This window comes from Nycticebus coucang, chromosome 1, assembly GCF_027406575.1.
Source record: "Nycticebus coucang isolate mNycCou1 chromosome 1, mNycCou1.pri, whole genome shotgun sequence".
Taxonomy (NCBI): domain Eukaryota; kingdom Metazoa; phylum Chordata; class Mammalia; order Primates; family Lorisidae; genus Nycticebus; species Nycticebus coucang.
This window is the reverse complement of record NC_069780.1, coordinates 136,231,121-136,247,599: the sequence shown is the minus strand read 5'-3', so window position 1 is coordinate 136,247,599 and position 16,479 is coordinate 136,231,121. Positions and strand designations below refer to the sequence as shown.

The following is a 16,479-nucleotide window of genomic DNA, read 5'->3' as shown; positions in this document are numbered from 1 at the left end:
TGAATCTTTGGCAAAGGAGGCAACAATAGACACTGGGAAAAAGAAGATCTATTCAATAAATTGTGCTGGGAAAATGGGATAGTCACATTCAGAAGAATGAAACAGGATCCACATCTCTCACCACTCACAAAAATTCAAGATGGATAAAAGATGTAAAATATAAGGCATGAAATCATAAGAATTCTAGAAGAAAATTCATATAGGAAAAACTCTAGATATTGTCCTAGGTGAAGAAATTATGACTAAGACTCCAACAACAATTACATCAACAATAAAAATAAATAAATGACATTTGATTAAATTAAAAAGCTTTACACAGCTAAGCAAATAATGAACAAGCAAGTAGACAAATATTTATAGTAGCACAATTAATAGTTGCACAAAGATATGGAGCCAACCCAAGGGCCCATCAATTTATGAGTCAATTAACAAAATGTAGTATATGTATATTTAGTGCTATTTATCCGTGAAAAGAGTGAATTAATGCCTTTTGCAACAATTTGGATGGAACTAGAGACCATTATCCTAAATGAAGTATCTAAAGAATGAAAAAACAAACAACACATGTACTCATTATTAAATCAGACCTAACCAATGAGCAGACTTGTGCACAGAGGGAAGTAAAACTCGGTGGAAATCAAACATTGGGAATAGGCAAAAAACTAACAGGTACAAATGAACACTATTTGGGTGATGGCACACTTATAGCCACAACTCAAGCATTACAAAAGTAATCCATGTAACCAAAAAATATTTGTATTAATATTTTGAAATTTTTTTAAAAAGGAAAAAATAAAATTTAAAAATAAGTTTAAAAGTTACAGTAAGTTAAGACTAATTTGTTATTAAAGAAAAAAAAATTTCAGTCAGGCAAGAGAAGGAAATAAAGGGCATCCAAATGGGTGCTGAGGAGGTCAAACTCGCACACTTCGCTGACAATATAATCTCAGAGAACCCCAAAGACTCAACCACAAGACTCCTGGAAGTCATCAAAAAATACACCAATGTCTCAGGATATAAGATCAGTGTCCACAAATCAGTAGCCTTTGTATATGCCAATAACAGCCAAGATGAGAAGCTAATCAAGGACACAATTCCCTTCACAGTGACTTCAGAAAAAATGAAATACCTAGGAATATACATAACAAAAGAGGTGAAAGACTTCTACAAAGAAAATTATGAAGCCCTAAGAAAAGAAACAGCAGAAGATATTAACAAATGGAAGAACATTTGTTCTTCATCTCTAGGAAGACTCAACATTGTGAAAATGTCTATACTACCCAAAGTAATCTACAGATTCAATGCAATCTTCATTAAAATATCATCATCATACTTCTAAGATTTGGAAAAAATAATTCTTTGTTTTGTGTGGAACCAGAAGAAACCCCATATAGGCAAGGCAATTCTTAGTAGTAAAAACAAAGCCGGGGGTGGGAGTGGGGGGGTGAGGGATCACCTTACCAGACTTTCAGCTATACTACAAGGCCATAGTGATTAGAACAGCCACAAAAATAGTGACATTGACATTTGAACGGAATAGAAAACCATGACATAAAACTAACCTCTTAGAGCCACCTGATCTTTGATAAACCAAACAAGAACATACACTGGGGGAAAGAATCCCTATTCAATAAATGGTGCTGGGAGAGCTGGATAACCACATGTAGAAGACTGAAACTGGACCTGCACCTCTCACCACTTACAAAAATTGATTCAAGTTGGATGAAAGATTTAAATCTAAGGCATGATACAATAAAAATCCTTGAAAGAAAGTATGGAGAGAACAGGTGAAGATAATTGGCCTGGGGAAAGATTCTATAAAGTCTAATGTGGCAATTGCAATAACATCAAAAATAAACCAATGGGACTTATTAAACTGTAAAAGCTTCTGTACAGCTAAGGAAACAACAACCAAAGCAAATAGACAACCTTCAGAATGGGAAAAAATATTTGCATATTATGAATTGGACAAAAACTTGACAACTAAGATCAATAGAGAACTCAAATTAATCAACAAAAAAAGACCCAACATCCTATCACTGGGCAAGAGAGATGAATAGAACATTCTCTAAAGAAGGTAGATGAATGGCTAACAAACATGAAAAAACACTTATCATTCCTAATCATCAGAGAAATGCAAATCAAAACTTCCCTGAGATATCACCTACCCTCTGTGAGAATGGCCCACATCACAAAGTCTCAAACGTCGCAGATGGTGGTGTGCATGTGGAGAGAAGGGAATACTTTTACACTGTTGGTGGGACTGCAAACTAAACCTTTTTGGAAGAAAGTATGGAGAATCCTCAAAGAACTCAAATTAGACCTCTCATTTGATCCTGCAATCCCATTACTGGCCATCTACCCAGAAGAAAAAAAATAACTTTTGTCATAAGGACATTTGTACTAGGTTGTTTATTGCAGTTCAATTTATAATAGCCAAAATGTGGAAACAGCTTAAATATCCACCAAACCCAAGAATGGATTAGCAAGCTGTGGTATATGTATACCATGAAATACTATTCAGCCACTAAAAAAGATGGAGACTTTACATCTTTTGTATTAACCTGGATAGAGATGGAACACATTTTTCTCAGTAAAGTATCACAAGAATGGAGAAGCAAGAATCTACTGTACTCTATTCTAATATGAAGGTAGTAGATGAGCTAATACACAGGTGGGGGTAGAGGAATAAGCAAGTGGAGAAAAGGGAGGAGGGAGGGAGATGGGGGGTTATGGTGTACACAAAACAAAATTAGGGCGGCGCCTGTGTCTCAAGGAGTAGGGCGCTGGTCCCATATGCCAGAGGTGGCGGGTTCAAACCTAGCCCTGGCAAAAAAAAAAAAAATTAAATTTTAAAAAATTTAAAAATTTAGTTTAAATATACAGTGCACAGGTGTTTGTGAAGTTCTTAAATGTACAATATTAAGTCTATGTAGTGTATACTAGTAGCCAAGTTATGTCCTCGGCTTTCACATTCATTCACTACTCACTCACCCAGAGCAACTTCCCGTCCTACAAGTTCCATTTATGGCAAGTGCCTGATACAGGGCATCAGTTTTTATCTTTTTATCTTTTTTTTGAGAGAGAGTTTTACTTTGTCCCCTTGTATAGTGCCATGATATCATAGTTTACAGCACCCTTGAACTCTTGGGCTTGAGCGATCCTTTTGCTTCAGTTTTCGTTTCTAGTAGATCTCTTGCTCTTGTTCAGGCTATTCTGGAACTCATGAGCTTAAGCAGTCCACCCACCTCAGCCTCCCAGAGTGCTAGGATTACAGTTATGAGCCATAGTGCCCAGTTCATTTTTTTTTTTTTTTTTTTTTTTTTTTGTAGAGACAGAGTTTCACTTTATTGCCCTCGGTAGAGTGCCGTGGCGTCACACAGTTCACAGCAGCCTCCAACTCCTAGGCTTAGGCGATTCTCCTGCCTCAGCCTCCCGAGTAGCTGGGACTACAGGCGCCCGCCACAACGCCCGGCTATTTTTTTGTTGCAGTTTGGCTGGGGCTGGGTTTGAACCCGCCACCCTTGGTATATAGGGCCGGCACCCTGCTCACTGAGCCACAGGCGCCGCCCCAGCCCAGTTCATTTTTTATCTTTTTTTTTTTTTTTTAATTTTTTTTTTTTTGGTAGTTTTTTGGCCTGGGCTGGGTTTGAACCTGCCACCCTTGGCATATGGGGCTGGTGCCCTACTCCTTGAGCCACAGGCACTGCCCCATTTTTTATCTTTTAACCGTATTTTTACTGTTCCCTTTTTATGTTTGTATGTGTTTAGATGCACTAATAAATACTTAACCACTGTGTTACAGTTGCCTACAGTATTTAGTACATAACATGCCATATAAATTTGTAGCCTAGGAGCAATAGGCTGTACCCATTTAAGGGTGTGTTTGTGTAAGTACATTCTATGATGTTTGCATAAATCATCTAACACAATTCTCAAAATGTAGTCCCATGTTTGGCAACACATGACTGTACTTAGTTTTCACCCTTGTACAGTTTTTGCAGACTGATTAAATTCATGTATGATTTAATATTAATCACTTGATTTCAGTTTTTTTCTTTGTTCCTTGTGTGTCTCCAAGTATTTCTCTTTTGATTTTTGTACTTCTTTAGAACGTCACCTGCCTTAGCCTGCTGCTAAGGAAAAATAACCTTTGACTAATGGATATTTATTTCTTACAATTCTGCAGGTTAGGACATCCAGCAGATTTGATGTGTAGTGAATGTTAGCTCTCTGCTTCATAAATGGCACCTTCTTGCTGTATTCTTACATGGAAAAAGAGATGAATGCTGTGTCCTCATGTGGTAGAAGGGGAGCTAAAGAGCAGAATAGGTTCCCTCAAGGTCTTTCATAAGTGAATTAAGCCCATTCATGAGAGCAGACTAATCATCTCCTGAAGGCCCCATCTCTTAATACTATTGCATTGGAGATTTTCAACATGAACTTTGGAGGGACACAAACATTCAAACCGTAGCATTCTTCCCCTGGCCCCCTAAATTCATGTATCTTTCCCACATGTAAAATTCATTTTATCACATTAGCACTACAAGTTTTAATTTGGTCAAGCATCAAACTGAAAAGTCTGAAGTACATAGTCTGTTCTAAATCAGATAAGGATAGGGCTCAGGGCTCAGTGCACATAGCACAATGGTTATGGTACCAGCCACATACACTGAGGGTGGAGGGTTCCAACCTGGCCTGGGCCAGCTAAGCAACAGTGATAATTGCAACAACAACAACAAAAAATGCCAGGCGTTGTGGTGGGCACTTGTGGTCCCTGCTACTTGGGAGGCTAAGGCAAGAGAATCACTTGGGCCCAAGAGTCTGAGGTTGCTGTAAGCTGTGGGACTCTGTCTCAAAAAAAAAAAAGATAGGGCTCAGGTATGAATAAGGCTTCATCCTGAGGCACATTGCTCTCCAGTTGTAAGCCTGTGAAACCAAACAAGTTAATGTACTTACAAAATACAATGATGGGACTGGTAGCAGATAGAAATTCCCATTCTAAAAGGAAAAATACAAAAGAAGAAAGGGGTAATTGGTCCCAAGAAAATCGAAAACCTAACAAAGCGAATTGGATTTGATCTTAAGACTCCATGTGATCTTTGACTCCATGCCCTGCCTTCCAGATATATGGGGACTGTATTTGTGACCCTGTCCCTATGGCTTTGCTGGGTGCAGCCCAGTGCTTATAGCTCTCTCAGGCTGGAATCATACTCTGGTGATTCTTAAGGAATGAGGCATGGGGTGGTAACTACCACCACAGTTCCACTAGACATTGCCCTCGTGGGGGCTCTTACTCTGTGGTGGCCCCATTCTTGCGGCAGTTCTCTGCATGGGTCCAGAGGCTCTCCAGGGCATTCTCTAAAATCTAGGTGCCTGATAAACATGCCCTGCAGCTTAATGCATTCTATGTGCCTGCAGAGTTAGCTCTATGTGGAACACTGTGCTCTTCAGAGGAATGATCCAAGCTGTACCTCTGCAGCTGTGCTCAGTTGAGCCACAGCTGTGGTTTCCAAGGAGTGCTGCACCAGAATGCAGGAAGCAGAGCCTTGAAGTCATTCTGTTCTCAAGGCTCTGGCCTGTTATAGGTGAGACAGTCTTGGCCATCCCTGAAAGGACTCGTTGTTCATTCCTCCATTGTCTTGATGAATTGCATCTGGCTTCCTTCTATCCATACTAACCTCCCTGTCAGGCTAAGAACTTTCCAAAATTTTTAGTCTTGGCTCCGTTTTAATTATAAATTCCATTTTTATTTTCTCTCTTTCTTGTGTTTTACTCTAAGCAGTGTAGAGAAGCCATACCATACCCCAAATGCTTCTGCCAAATATCCTATTTCATCACTCTTAAGTTCTGCCTTCCACAAAATGCTAGGACATGAACACAGTTCAGCCAAGTTCTTTGCCACTTTACTTGTGTTTATAAGGGTGGGCTCTCCTCCAGTTTCCCATATCATATTCCTCATTTCCATGTCAGACCTCATCAAAATGGCCTTCATTATTTGTATTTCTACCAACATTCTAATGAGGACCACTTAAGTAATCTCTAAGTAATCTGTAGATTGTTTTACAGCTCTCTTCTTGAGTCCTCACCAGAACAGCCATTCACCATCCAACCTTTTCTTCATTACATGGTTCCAAATCTAATTCCATATTTTTGGGGTTTTCGTTTTTTTGCAGTACCTCACTTCTCAGTACGAATTTCTGTCTTAGGTCATTCCTATCGCTATAGAAAAATACTTTATAGTGGATAATTTTTTTTTTAGAGACAGAGTCTCACTTTATCACCCACGGTACAGTGCCCTGGTGTCATAGCTCACAGCAACCTCCAGCTCTTGGGCTTAGGCAATTCTCTTGCCTCAGCCTCCCTAGTAGCTGGGACTACAGGCGCCTGCCACAACACCCAGCAATTTTTTGTTGCAGTTTGACTGGGGCCAGGTTCAAACCCGCCACCCTCGGTATATGGAGCCAGCGCCCTACTCACTGAGCTACAGGCACTGCCCTATAGTGGATAATTTATAATAATAGAAATTTATTTCTCTCACTTCTAGAGGCTGGGAGGTCTAAGATCCAGGTGCCATTGGATTAGGTGTCTGGTGAAGGCTTGCTTTCTGCTTCATAAATAGTGTCTTTTTGCCCCTTCCACATATGGAAAGAGGAGTGGTGAGGCCAAACAAGTTCACTCAAGCCCTTTTATAAGGGCACTGATCCCATCATGAGGGGTCCCACCTATTAATACTTACATTAGGGACAGTATTAAATTCATTAAACGTGAATTTTGGAAGGATACAGACATTGAACCATAGCGTTGTCTCATGTAAATGACAAGTTAAATTGCCCATGTTGATGTACATTCTTTGTGCTAAAATAACCTAAGTAATCTTCATCTTAATATTATCTAATGTACAAACTGCCATACATATATTTGGGTCTTAATGACAGTTTCAGTGTTGAAGGGGCATAGCATAAAGGGAACAAACGTTAAGGGCTTATTGTTGTATCTTTTTATCACCCCATTTTATAGATGACTGGTGGTTCAGAAAATAAAGCAACTTTCCTTAAAAAAAAAAACCAGTTAATGTACTTTAGCCAAAATTAAATCCAATTTATGTGAGAATTAGTCACTATTTTAAGTACATTACTTAAACATTAATTTTTAATTCAACTTGTTAATATGTTGTTTAGGATATTGCATCCTCATTTATAAGTGACATGTTCGATAATTTCCCCTTTATAATAATATATTTTCTCCAATTTTAATATCAGGTGTACCTAGATCAAGTAGTATGATTTTGAAGTATTTCTTCTTTTTCTTTTATCTATAAGATTTGGCATGATCGGTTTTTTGAAATTATCTTTTGCTTTTATTTATAAATAGTAGTTGTCTATTTTTTGATACTTAAAAAATAAAAGGAAGTTAACTGATGGCTCCATACTGAATCTCAGAGTCAAAGCATTCTATAATAGACATATTTGACAATGTGAATGTTACTTTCTTTGCATTATTATTATTATTGCTTAATATTTTGATGTAGCAAACATTGATTCATTTTCTGAATGTATTTATGTTCGTTCCTTCTTTACGAGGTTTTTGTTTCTAGTCCTTATCTTAAGCAGTTATTGTTATTAAATTTTAAGCCTTTTTAATTTTGTGAAGGCAAAAAAATGAAAACCTAATAAACGCATGTATATGTAAAAATAAAAAAAAGATACCTACTAGGTAAAAAAAAAAAAAAGACAGTTAATAATTGAGAGAACTGACATTTAAACTCATGTACATATGACTCCAGAGCCTATGCCATTTCTACTCCAGCAGTAAGAAGTATGAAACAATATTTAGTTCAGGAACTAAATTTGTAAAAATTGACTTAAGTTTTTTTTGCTGTGTTTGTTTTCCTACAATTTATTATGTGCCCCAGTTGTATGTGAGATCTCTATAAATAAATGAAAGGTTAGGTGAAAGCTAATGATAATCAGCCTGCTAACTACTTACTAAAGTGCTTTAACTCTTTCCTAAAAAATTTAGCCCTTGTTTTGTTCTTTTTCTATTTACACTTGAAAATGTAAAATAATAAACCCACACAGATCAAGGATAGGTTAGGACATGAATTAGAAATTCCTGGAGCCCTCTCACTTCAGATCTTTAGGAGCAATCTAACTACAATAAAACGATTTGCAGTTACCAAGATGACCTGTAATGATTATCCCCATGTGCTACCTAATTTTTTTAAATTATTAACTTGGCTTCTCATAACATGTGCAAGTGTGTCTCACTTTATAAATAAATGTGGATTCTAAAATATTGAAATTTATGTTTTTGACTTTCCTTACCATTTCACAGGAAAATATTTGCTATTTACATCATAGCTCTTTTTTGCTAGCTTCTTAAATTCAGCAGGTATAGTTATAATTAGTAATTTGCCTGGTACTAATATATTTTAAATTATCAAATGCCAATATTTTACCAAGAGTACTTGCTAGAATACCACAGGTTTGTCTCTATCCTTTATACATGCCAACATAAACCAGCAAGTGTATCATCACATGGTGTAGAATAGTGTTAACTTTCAGACAAACTACTCTTTTAATTGATTATTATATATTTTATACTTATATATTTAATGAACATTGAATCAAAGGGAGTAGTGGAAACATTGGACCAGAAATAGGAAAACATTAATTGCAATCCAGTTCTGAATATTTACTAGGTAAATGACTTTTGACAAGTTACTTAACATCATTGAGACTGTTTCCTCAACCCACAAGGTAGTTGAAAATAAGATAAAATATGAAAGTACTTTGAAAATTATTAAGCACTATATTTACTTGAAACCACTTGGTGATCAGCCAATATTATGAAAGAAATTTACGATCATGTTATAGTACTTTAAGAAGACTTTAAAAGAGCTTTTTAGGAAAAAAACCCATGTCACAGTAATGAAAACTACTGCAGTAGGATTGATACAGGCAGTGACAATAGTCCATTGAATCCCTGGTAATGCTCATTAATGAATCCTAAAAATGCTAAAAGAATCAGAGACCTAATTTACTTATTTTGTATATTTGAATTTTAATGTGTAGGTTTATTTAGTAGAGTTTACTTTTAGTTTTACAAATGACTTAATATTGCTATTTGAAGAAAGATGTGGTTATCATTCAAAAGATAAATTGATTTGATAGGCAAAATTTTGCCTGTCAAGGATCATGATTTTCTAGTATGTATTATCATAATTTCCCAGCAATAAACACTTATTTTCTTTTCCCAAACTTGACTATTCCCAAGTTTCATTTCTGCCTTAGAACCTAAGTGCAAAACTCCTTAGCCATTCTCTGTCACTATTAAATTACACAGTAAGTGACATTGTTCTTTCTGGATTCTGAAGCATCCAGTCCTTACTAAGTAATACATGTTATTATACATGTTCTTTTGTTTTGGTTTTTATCAAAGACTTTCTGGTGATTAGTGATATTTCCCTATTAGTACGATCTGCTTTCTGTTTCTCTTTTTCCTATTTTCTGTAGTCCCTCCCTCCCTGCCTCCCTCCCTCCCTCTTTTCTTACTTCCTTTTCTCCCTTCCTTTCCTTCCTTTTTTTCTTGAGGCAGGATTGCAGTGATGTGATCATAATTCACTGCAGCCTCCAACTCCTGGGCTCAAGTGATCCTCCCACTTCAGCCTGAGTAACTAGATTACAGGTATGTGCCACCATGCACTATTTTCTGTCATTTCCTAGTATGGCTAGGCACTGTAGTTCATTAGAATAAGAAAACATGGAAATTGCCAGGAGCAAACTTACTGACTTAACATAGGGGTTCTCAACTGGTAGTTCTCAGTAATTAGAATGTGTGGTCAGGATTGAGAACCAGTGATTGAAGTTGCTTCAACATAACATGAAGAGTGAGACCAGCTGTGAAGAACTGTGAAGAACAGTTCTGTTGTAGAACTCAACAGAGAGCTGCTGTTTTGAGGGTGACAGTGATCTGACCCAAAGTGAAATATAGGGAAAGAGAAAGGGTTAACTTATATGGACATATTAGCCTTATGTTTTGGTTAAAAGCGAGAAGTTTGAACTCTGAAAGGCAAAGTGCACTTATCACATCTGAAATGATGGAACAGATGAAAGTAGACACTCAAGAGCTGTTAGGGTCTTGGTGCTGCATGGAGTAGAAAGGGAAAGAGAAAAATATATACCCAAAGCACTCGTAATCTACCTAGTATTGAGTTTTGTTAGGGGCTAGTCACTTGTTCATGGACATGGCAGAATATGAGAATAACATAGCCAAATGGTTCAGTGCAAAAGTTCTGGAGTTGGGTGCATATAGATCTGAATTCTAGCTTTATTCATTACTGTCTGTATAATCTTGGACACATCACTTAAGTTCTCTTAAGCCTGTTCTTCTATAAAATGAGATCATAAGTTTAAAGAATTTAGCATAATAACTGGCACCTGGAAGCTGGCATTAATGATAACCGGGTTGCTGTTATTAGTAGGCACAGTCCAAACTTTGGAATCAGTTTTGGTTTTAAATGCCTATTTTGCCACATAATAGCTGGGTATACTATTTAACTTTGCTGAACCTCACTTAATTTAAAATTAATACTGCCTTAGTGCTGTCATGACTGTTAATTAAAATATAGGAATTGCCTGGTTATACATTGGGTTGGATTTTGGGATAAAGCTTTCCCTTCTTATCACTCATTCTCTGATAGTAGACTTTAAAAAAAAAAGTCCCAACTCAATCCAGGTTAATAGAAAAGATGTAAAGTCTCCATCTTAGTAAAGCATCACAAGAATGGAGAAGCAAGAATCTAATGTACCCAATTCTAATATGAAGGCAGTAATGATCTAATACATGGTAGGGGGTAGGATAATGAGGAAGAGGGGAAGAAGAAGGGGAGTCATGATGCATGGCATACCTCTTGGGGGTGGGACACAATTTTTTTTTTTTTTTTGGAGACAGAGTCTCACTATGTCGCCCTCAGTAAAGTGCTGTAATGTCACAGCTCACAGCAACCTCAAACTCTTGGGCTTAAGCCATTCTCTTGCCTCAGCCTCCCAAGTAGCTGGGACTACAGGCATCTGGCACAGTGCCTGGCTATTTTTTGGTTGCAATTGTCATTGTTAGTTTAGCAGGCCCAGGGTGGGTTTGAACCCTCCAGCCTCGGTGTATGTGGCGGGATCCCTACTAACTAAGGTATGGGCACTGAGCCTAAAATTTTTACTTCTCAGCCTAATTTTTTTAAGTGGTGAACTAGATAGTTTACCATAATCAGTCAAGCAAAGAAGCCTTAAAACCTACGTGCCTTGCACTGTGTAACATAAGTTGTCCCTGTCCTTCTGATCTCATTGAGCATATTTCCTTAACTAATACGGGCTCAACAGATAGTTTTCATTTTTCTCCACTTTCTTGATCTGTAACCTCTAACTACTTTATAGAATTTCTTAATGGACTTTTGTAGTCTACTGATAGCTATAATTTAACACCTTCCCGACATTTTGATGCTTTGACATTTTAAAGAAACTCATTTTTAAAAAGTTATCAGCTCAGCATATAGACTTCCCTTCTTTCTGTTCATACCTGAACTTTGTTCAGTATCTCATAAAAATTTTATTAAATAATTACGTTCTTCAAATAGCATGCTCTTTTTAGACCTTTGGCTATCTCTGAATTTTTTTTCTTCTTTGTTCATCCTAGTGTCTTTTTATAAAAAACTAGTATAAGAGACATTTTCTATGGATGTTACATATCTGATTTGTAGTCAGCAAATGATTCAGCAAATTTCTTAAGCTGTGTTTTGATTTATCTGCTTGTCAGATGAAAGTAATACTTCGTACTTAAAGGGATGTTGCAAAGGTTAGATTTAGAATGTTTTTAACTCATTTACTCAATACTATTGAAATATCTCATTTTATTATACATGTTATGTATATAATAAATATACGTTATATGTGATACATATCTCATATATATTTAGACTACATATATACTTTTAAAATCTATAATTTTTATGACAGTGAATTTTGATTTTTACTTTTCTCTTTTAACATCACGCAAAGGTATCTAATTATGCTATTTCTTTAGTATACAAATGGTTTCATTTATGATTAGTTTCCCAGTTTGTAGAGATTGATGTTTCTGGGGGAAAGGCAAGTATATCAGAGGCTTAGAGTGGACTTTGAGTCATGGCTCTGTCATTTTCTAAGCTGTGTAACCTTGGGCAAGTAAAACTTTTATGTGCCTCAATTATCTATAAAAGGTAGTTAATATTAGTACATCATAGAAGTTGTAAGGATTAAGTTAGTTAACATATGTAATGTTTAGAACATTAGCTGGTACTCAAAAAATATTAGCTATCACTATTATTGACAAAATACTGAATATGTTTAAGTTTTTAATATTTTAAGTACTAGATTTTTTGGTAGTATCTTAGGTCTCTAGTGAAATTTGATTGCCCTTCCTCTAACACATTGGAGCTACATTTTATGTGCAGATTGGACAGTTAAGTCTTCCACTGCAGAGTTCCTCCTGCCCTCACTGCAGCCCGAAGGGGTTTGGTTTGGTTTGATTTTTGACATTGTCTCACTGTTGCCCATGCTGGTCTCAAACTCCTGGCCTCTTGCTTTGGCCTCTTAAAATGCTGGGATTACCAGCCCAGACCTGATGGGTTTTTTTAAATCTTTTCTTTTCTTTTGTTTTTTAAGAGACAGATTCTCAAGCTGTTACCCTGGGTAGAGTGCTGTGACATCACAGCTCACAGCAACCTCAAACTCTTGGGCTTAAGCGATTCTCTTGCCTCAGCCTCCCAAGTAGCTAGGGACTGCAGACGCCCGCCACAACGCCCGGCTATTTTTGTTGTTATTGTCGTTGTTGTAGTTGTCATTGTTTTAGCTGGCTTTGGCCAGGTTCAAACCCACCAGCCTCAGTGTATGTGGCGGTTGCCTTACCCACTGAGCTATGGGCACCACCCTTTAAAATCATTTTTTATTATAAAAATAATGATACTGTTTATAAAAATCAACAAAATATTGAAGTTACAGAGCAGAAGATGAGCCTCTCCACCATTTTTGCTGCCTAGGAGGATTAATCCTTTTCCAGACTTTTATTTGATCATGTCTTTTATCAGTTTGAAACTCCATTTACAGGCTGGGCACCATGGCTCATGCCTGTAATCCCAGTACTCAGGAGGCCGAGGCAAGAGAATCACTTAAGCCCAGGAGTTGGAGGTTGCTGTGAGCTGTGTGAGGCCACGGCACTCTACCGAGGGCCATAAAGTGAGACTCTGTCTCTACAAAAAAAAAATTTTGAATTTGCTACAGTTGAAAACAAAGTGAAGTTAAAAAAAAAGCCAGAGGTGGCATGTTCAAACCCAGCCCCAGCCAAAAACTGCAAAAAAGAAAAAGAAAAAAAAAAGGAAAAACCACGCGTGTGTTTGAAAATAGAATGTAGAAGGATTCACATTTAACTGTTAAAATTGATTCTCTCGGGCGGCGCCTGTGGCTCAGTCGGTAAGGCGCCGGCCCCATATACCGAGGGTAGCGGGTTCAAACCCGGCCCCGGCCAAACTGCAAAAAAAAAAACAAAAAATAGCCGGGCGTTGTGGCGGGCGCCTGTAGTCCCAGCTACTCGGGAGGCTGAAGCAAGAGAATCGCTTAAGCCCAGGAGTTGGAGGTTGCTGTGAGCTGTGTGAGGCCACGGCACTCTACCGAGGGCCATAAAATGAGACTCTGTCTCTGCAAAAGAAAAAAAATTGATTCTCTCAGGGAGGTAAAATGGACTTAACTTACCTTATATAACCATGTTGTTTCATTTATTATAGTTTCTGTAATTTTTTAAAAAGTTTCTTAAGCTGGGCAGCGCCTGTGGCTCAGTGAGTAGGGCGCCATTCCCATATGCCGAAGGTGGCGGGTTCAAACCCAGCCCCGGCCAAACTGCAACAAAAAAATAGCCGGGCGTTGTGGTGGGCGCCTGTAGTCCCAGCTGCTCGGGAGGCTGAGGCAAGAGAATCGCATAAGCCCAAGAGTTAGAGGTTGTTGTGAGCCGTGTGACACTACGGCACTCTACCCAAGGGCGGTTCAGTGAGACTCTGTCTCTACAAAAAAAAAAAAGTTTCTTAAGTTAAAAGAAGGAAAGAAAAGAAGAAATAGTGATTAAGAACTATACTAGAGATAACTTTGGGGAAGAGTTGATGTCTGGGAATGGGCAAAAAAACGAAACTTTGCTACCTGTAATGATCTCTATCTTGAGCTGGTTGTATTTACTTTGTAAACATTTATCTACTTTATGCCTATAATTTGTATATTTTTGTGTTACCTCATGTCAAAAGTTTATAAAAATTGTAGTATAGGCTCTGCGCCTGTGACTCAAGAGGCTAAGGTGCCAGCCACATACACCAGAGCTGGCGGGTTCGAATCCACCCACCAAACAACAATGACGGCTGCAACCAAAAAAATAGCAGGGCGCTGTAGCAGGTGCCTGCAGTCCCAGCGACTTGGGAAGCAGAGGCAGAAGAATCACTTGAGCCCAGGAGTTGGAGGTTGCTGTGAGCTGTGATGCCATGGTGCTCTACCCAGGGTGACAGCTTGAGGCTCTGTCTCAAAAAAAAAAAAAAAAAATGTAGTATAGCAATAAATTGAATGCTATTATATTTAATACATGAAGTCAGACAAGAAATAGTAAAATCCCACCCTTATAATAATGTGCCTATAAACATAGAATGAAGGCTGGAATAAAAACACTACAGTAACAACTGATGTTATGTCCAGATGATGGTGGTTTTTGTTTGGGGAGGGTTCTTTTTGTCTGTGTAAGAAGGGTTTATTGGATTGGGTCATTTAGGAAGTCAGTAAAACTTAGTGGTAAAATCAGAAATTTTAAAATATTAATCAGAAAGTAAGAGTGAAGAAGAGAGGAAAAGAGATTTTTAAAAGAAAGAAATAAAACTAGAGAGGTGTAGTAAGGTCAGGTACTTTTTCAATCTCTGCTAGAAAAAGACTACCTTCAGCTGTCAAACCATCATGTATGACATTAAAAATACTCCCCTTTATCAAACTCAGTTTGGTTTTTTTTGTTTTTTTTTTTTTTTACTACAGGTAAGCCATGCTTGATACCTAAGTTTTTTTGTTTTTAAGTATTCAGTTTTAACGAAACTGTCATTGGTATAATAGTTTCAGTTGACTGTAGCAGATGTAACTCGTAGTATTAGGAAACCTATATTCTTACCAGTCTTCACTGATTAACTCTGGTAGTTTACTCAGTTTTTTTTTTTAATCTTAGTTGCCACATGGGGGTAAATGTTAATAACACCTCATTAGGTTGTAATGAGAATCAAACAAGAAAATGAAGTATGTGAAGATATTCCCATAGAATTAAAGACTACCGAATTGTAAAATTACATTCTTTTTCTTGTATTTTACTCGGCAAAAAATATAATAGCATTCAGTTGTATTGCTATACTATGATTTTTCTTTTTTTTTTTTTTTTGTAGAGACAGAGTCTCACTTTATGGCCCTTGGTAGAGTGCCGTGGCCTCACACAGCTCACAGCAATCTCCAACTCCTGGGCTTAAGCGATTCTCTTGCCTCAGCCTCCCGAGTAGCTGGGACTACAGGCGCCCGCCACAACGCCCGGCTATTTTTTTGTTGCAGTTCAGCTGGGGCTGGGCTTGAACCCGCCACCCTCGGTATATGGGGCCGGCGCCTTACCAACTGAGCCACAGGCGCCGCCCTGATTTTTCTTGTATTTTACTCCGTAGTTGTGGAATGTAGTAATTTCATGATGGAATTTATTTCCGTTAATAGTTCAAAAGTTGAAGTTTATGAAAGAACGCAATTCTTTTCAGTCAAGTTCTGCAAATGTTGCATTTAATGGTTCTCAAGGTGTGGGTTCTGATAGCAGTGTGTCATTACTTTTGACTAAATATTAATGTTTACTGCTTAAATATTAAATTGTAAACAGTTTTGTTGCTCTTCACTATCTGTTGAACTGTCAGGGGAATTATCAGTCTTTTTTCCCTATTTCAGTCATTTTTTGTTAATGCATCATGTTTACCTAAAATAACTAATACGTCCAAATCAGTCTCTTCAGGTGTTTCGCAGAGGTTTTGATAAGGCTTGGCTTTTGATGAGTCCTTAAGTTAGTTAGATTCTGGTCGGAGTAAGCGTAGGGTTGGGCTGGAGAAACGGCGTGGCACTAGGACCCAGGGGGCTCCCGCGAGCGGATCTTGGGGCCAGATTGCAAATTCGCGGTGACTCAGTCTGGTCGGCTCCTTGCGCTCGGCGGCCGCGGCGGCAGCAGCAGCAGCAGACGTTGGCGGCCGGGCTGCTGAGAGCAGTTCCTCCGGCTTTCAGCGTCCCAGACTTCCTTCGGGCCACCCCGGGCAGGTCCGAGTCGTTTGGGGAGCGCTGGGGTCGTTGTGGCGGGGAGAAGGGGTTTGCTCGGCGCGAGAAGCCCTCGGGCCTGTGCACAGGAGAGTAACATTTGCTC

General features: G+C 38.2%; 1 protein-coding gene across 3 annotated transcripts in view; it reads left to right on the top strand.

Moving 5' to 3' along the window:
• Positions 1–16,479, top strand: part of TNPO1 (transportin 1) — a 101,540-nt gene that overhangs the window by 22,301 nt on the left and 62,760 nt on the right. The window contains exon 1 of one of the 3 annotated variants that reach the window (XM_053588974.1): positions 15,901–16,376. The exons of the other annotated variants lie outside the window; for them this stretch is intronic. The gene's annotated coding sequence lies outside the window, so the exon portion shown is untranslated. Of the gene's footprint in view, positions 1–15,900; positions 16,377–16,479 lie in introns of those variants that run through there. 3 annotated transcript variants of the gene reach the window in all.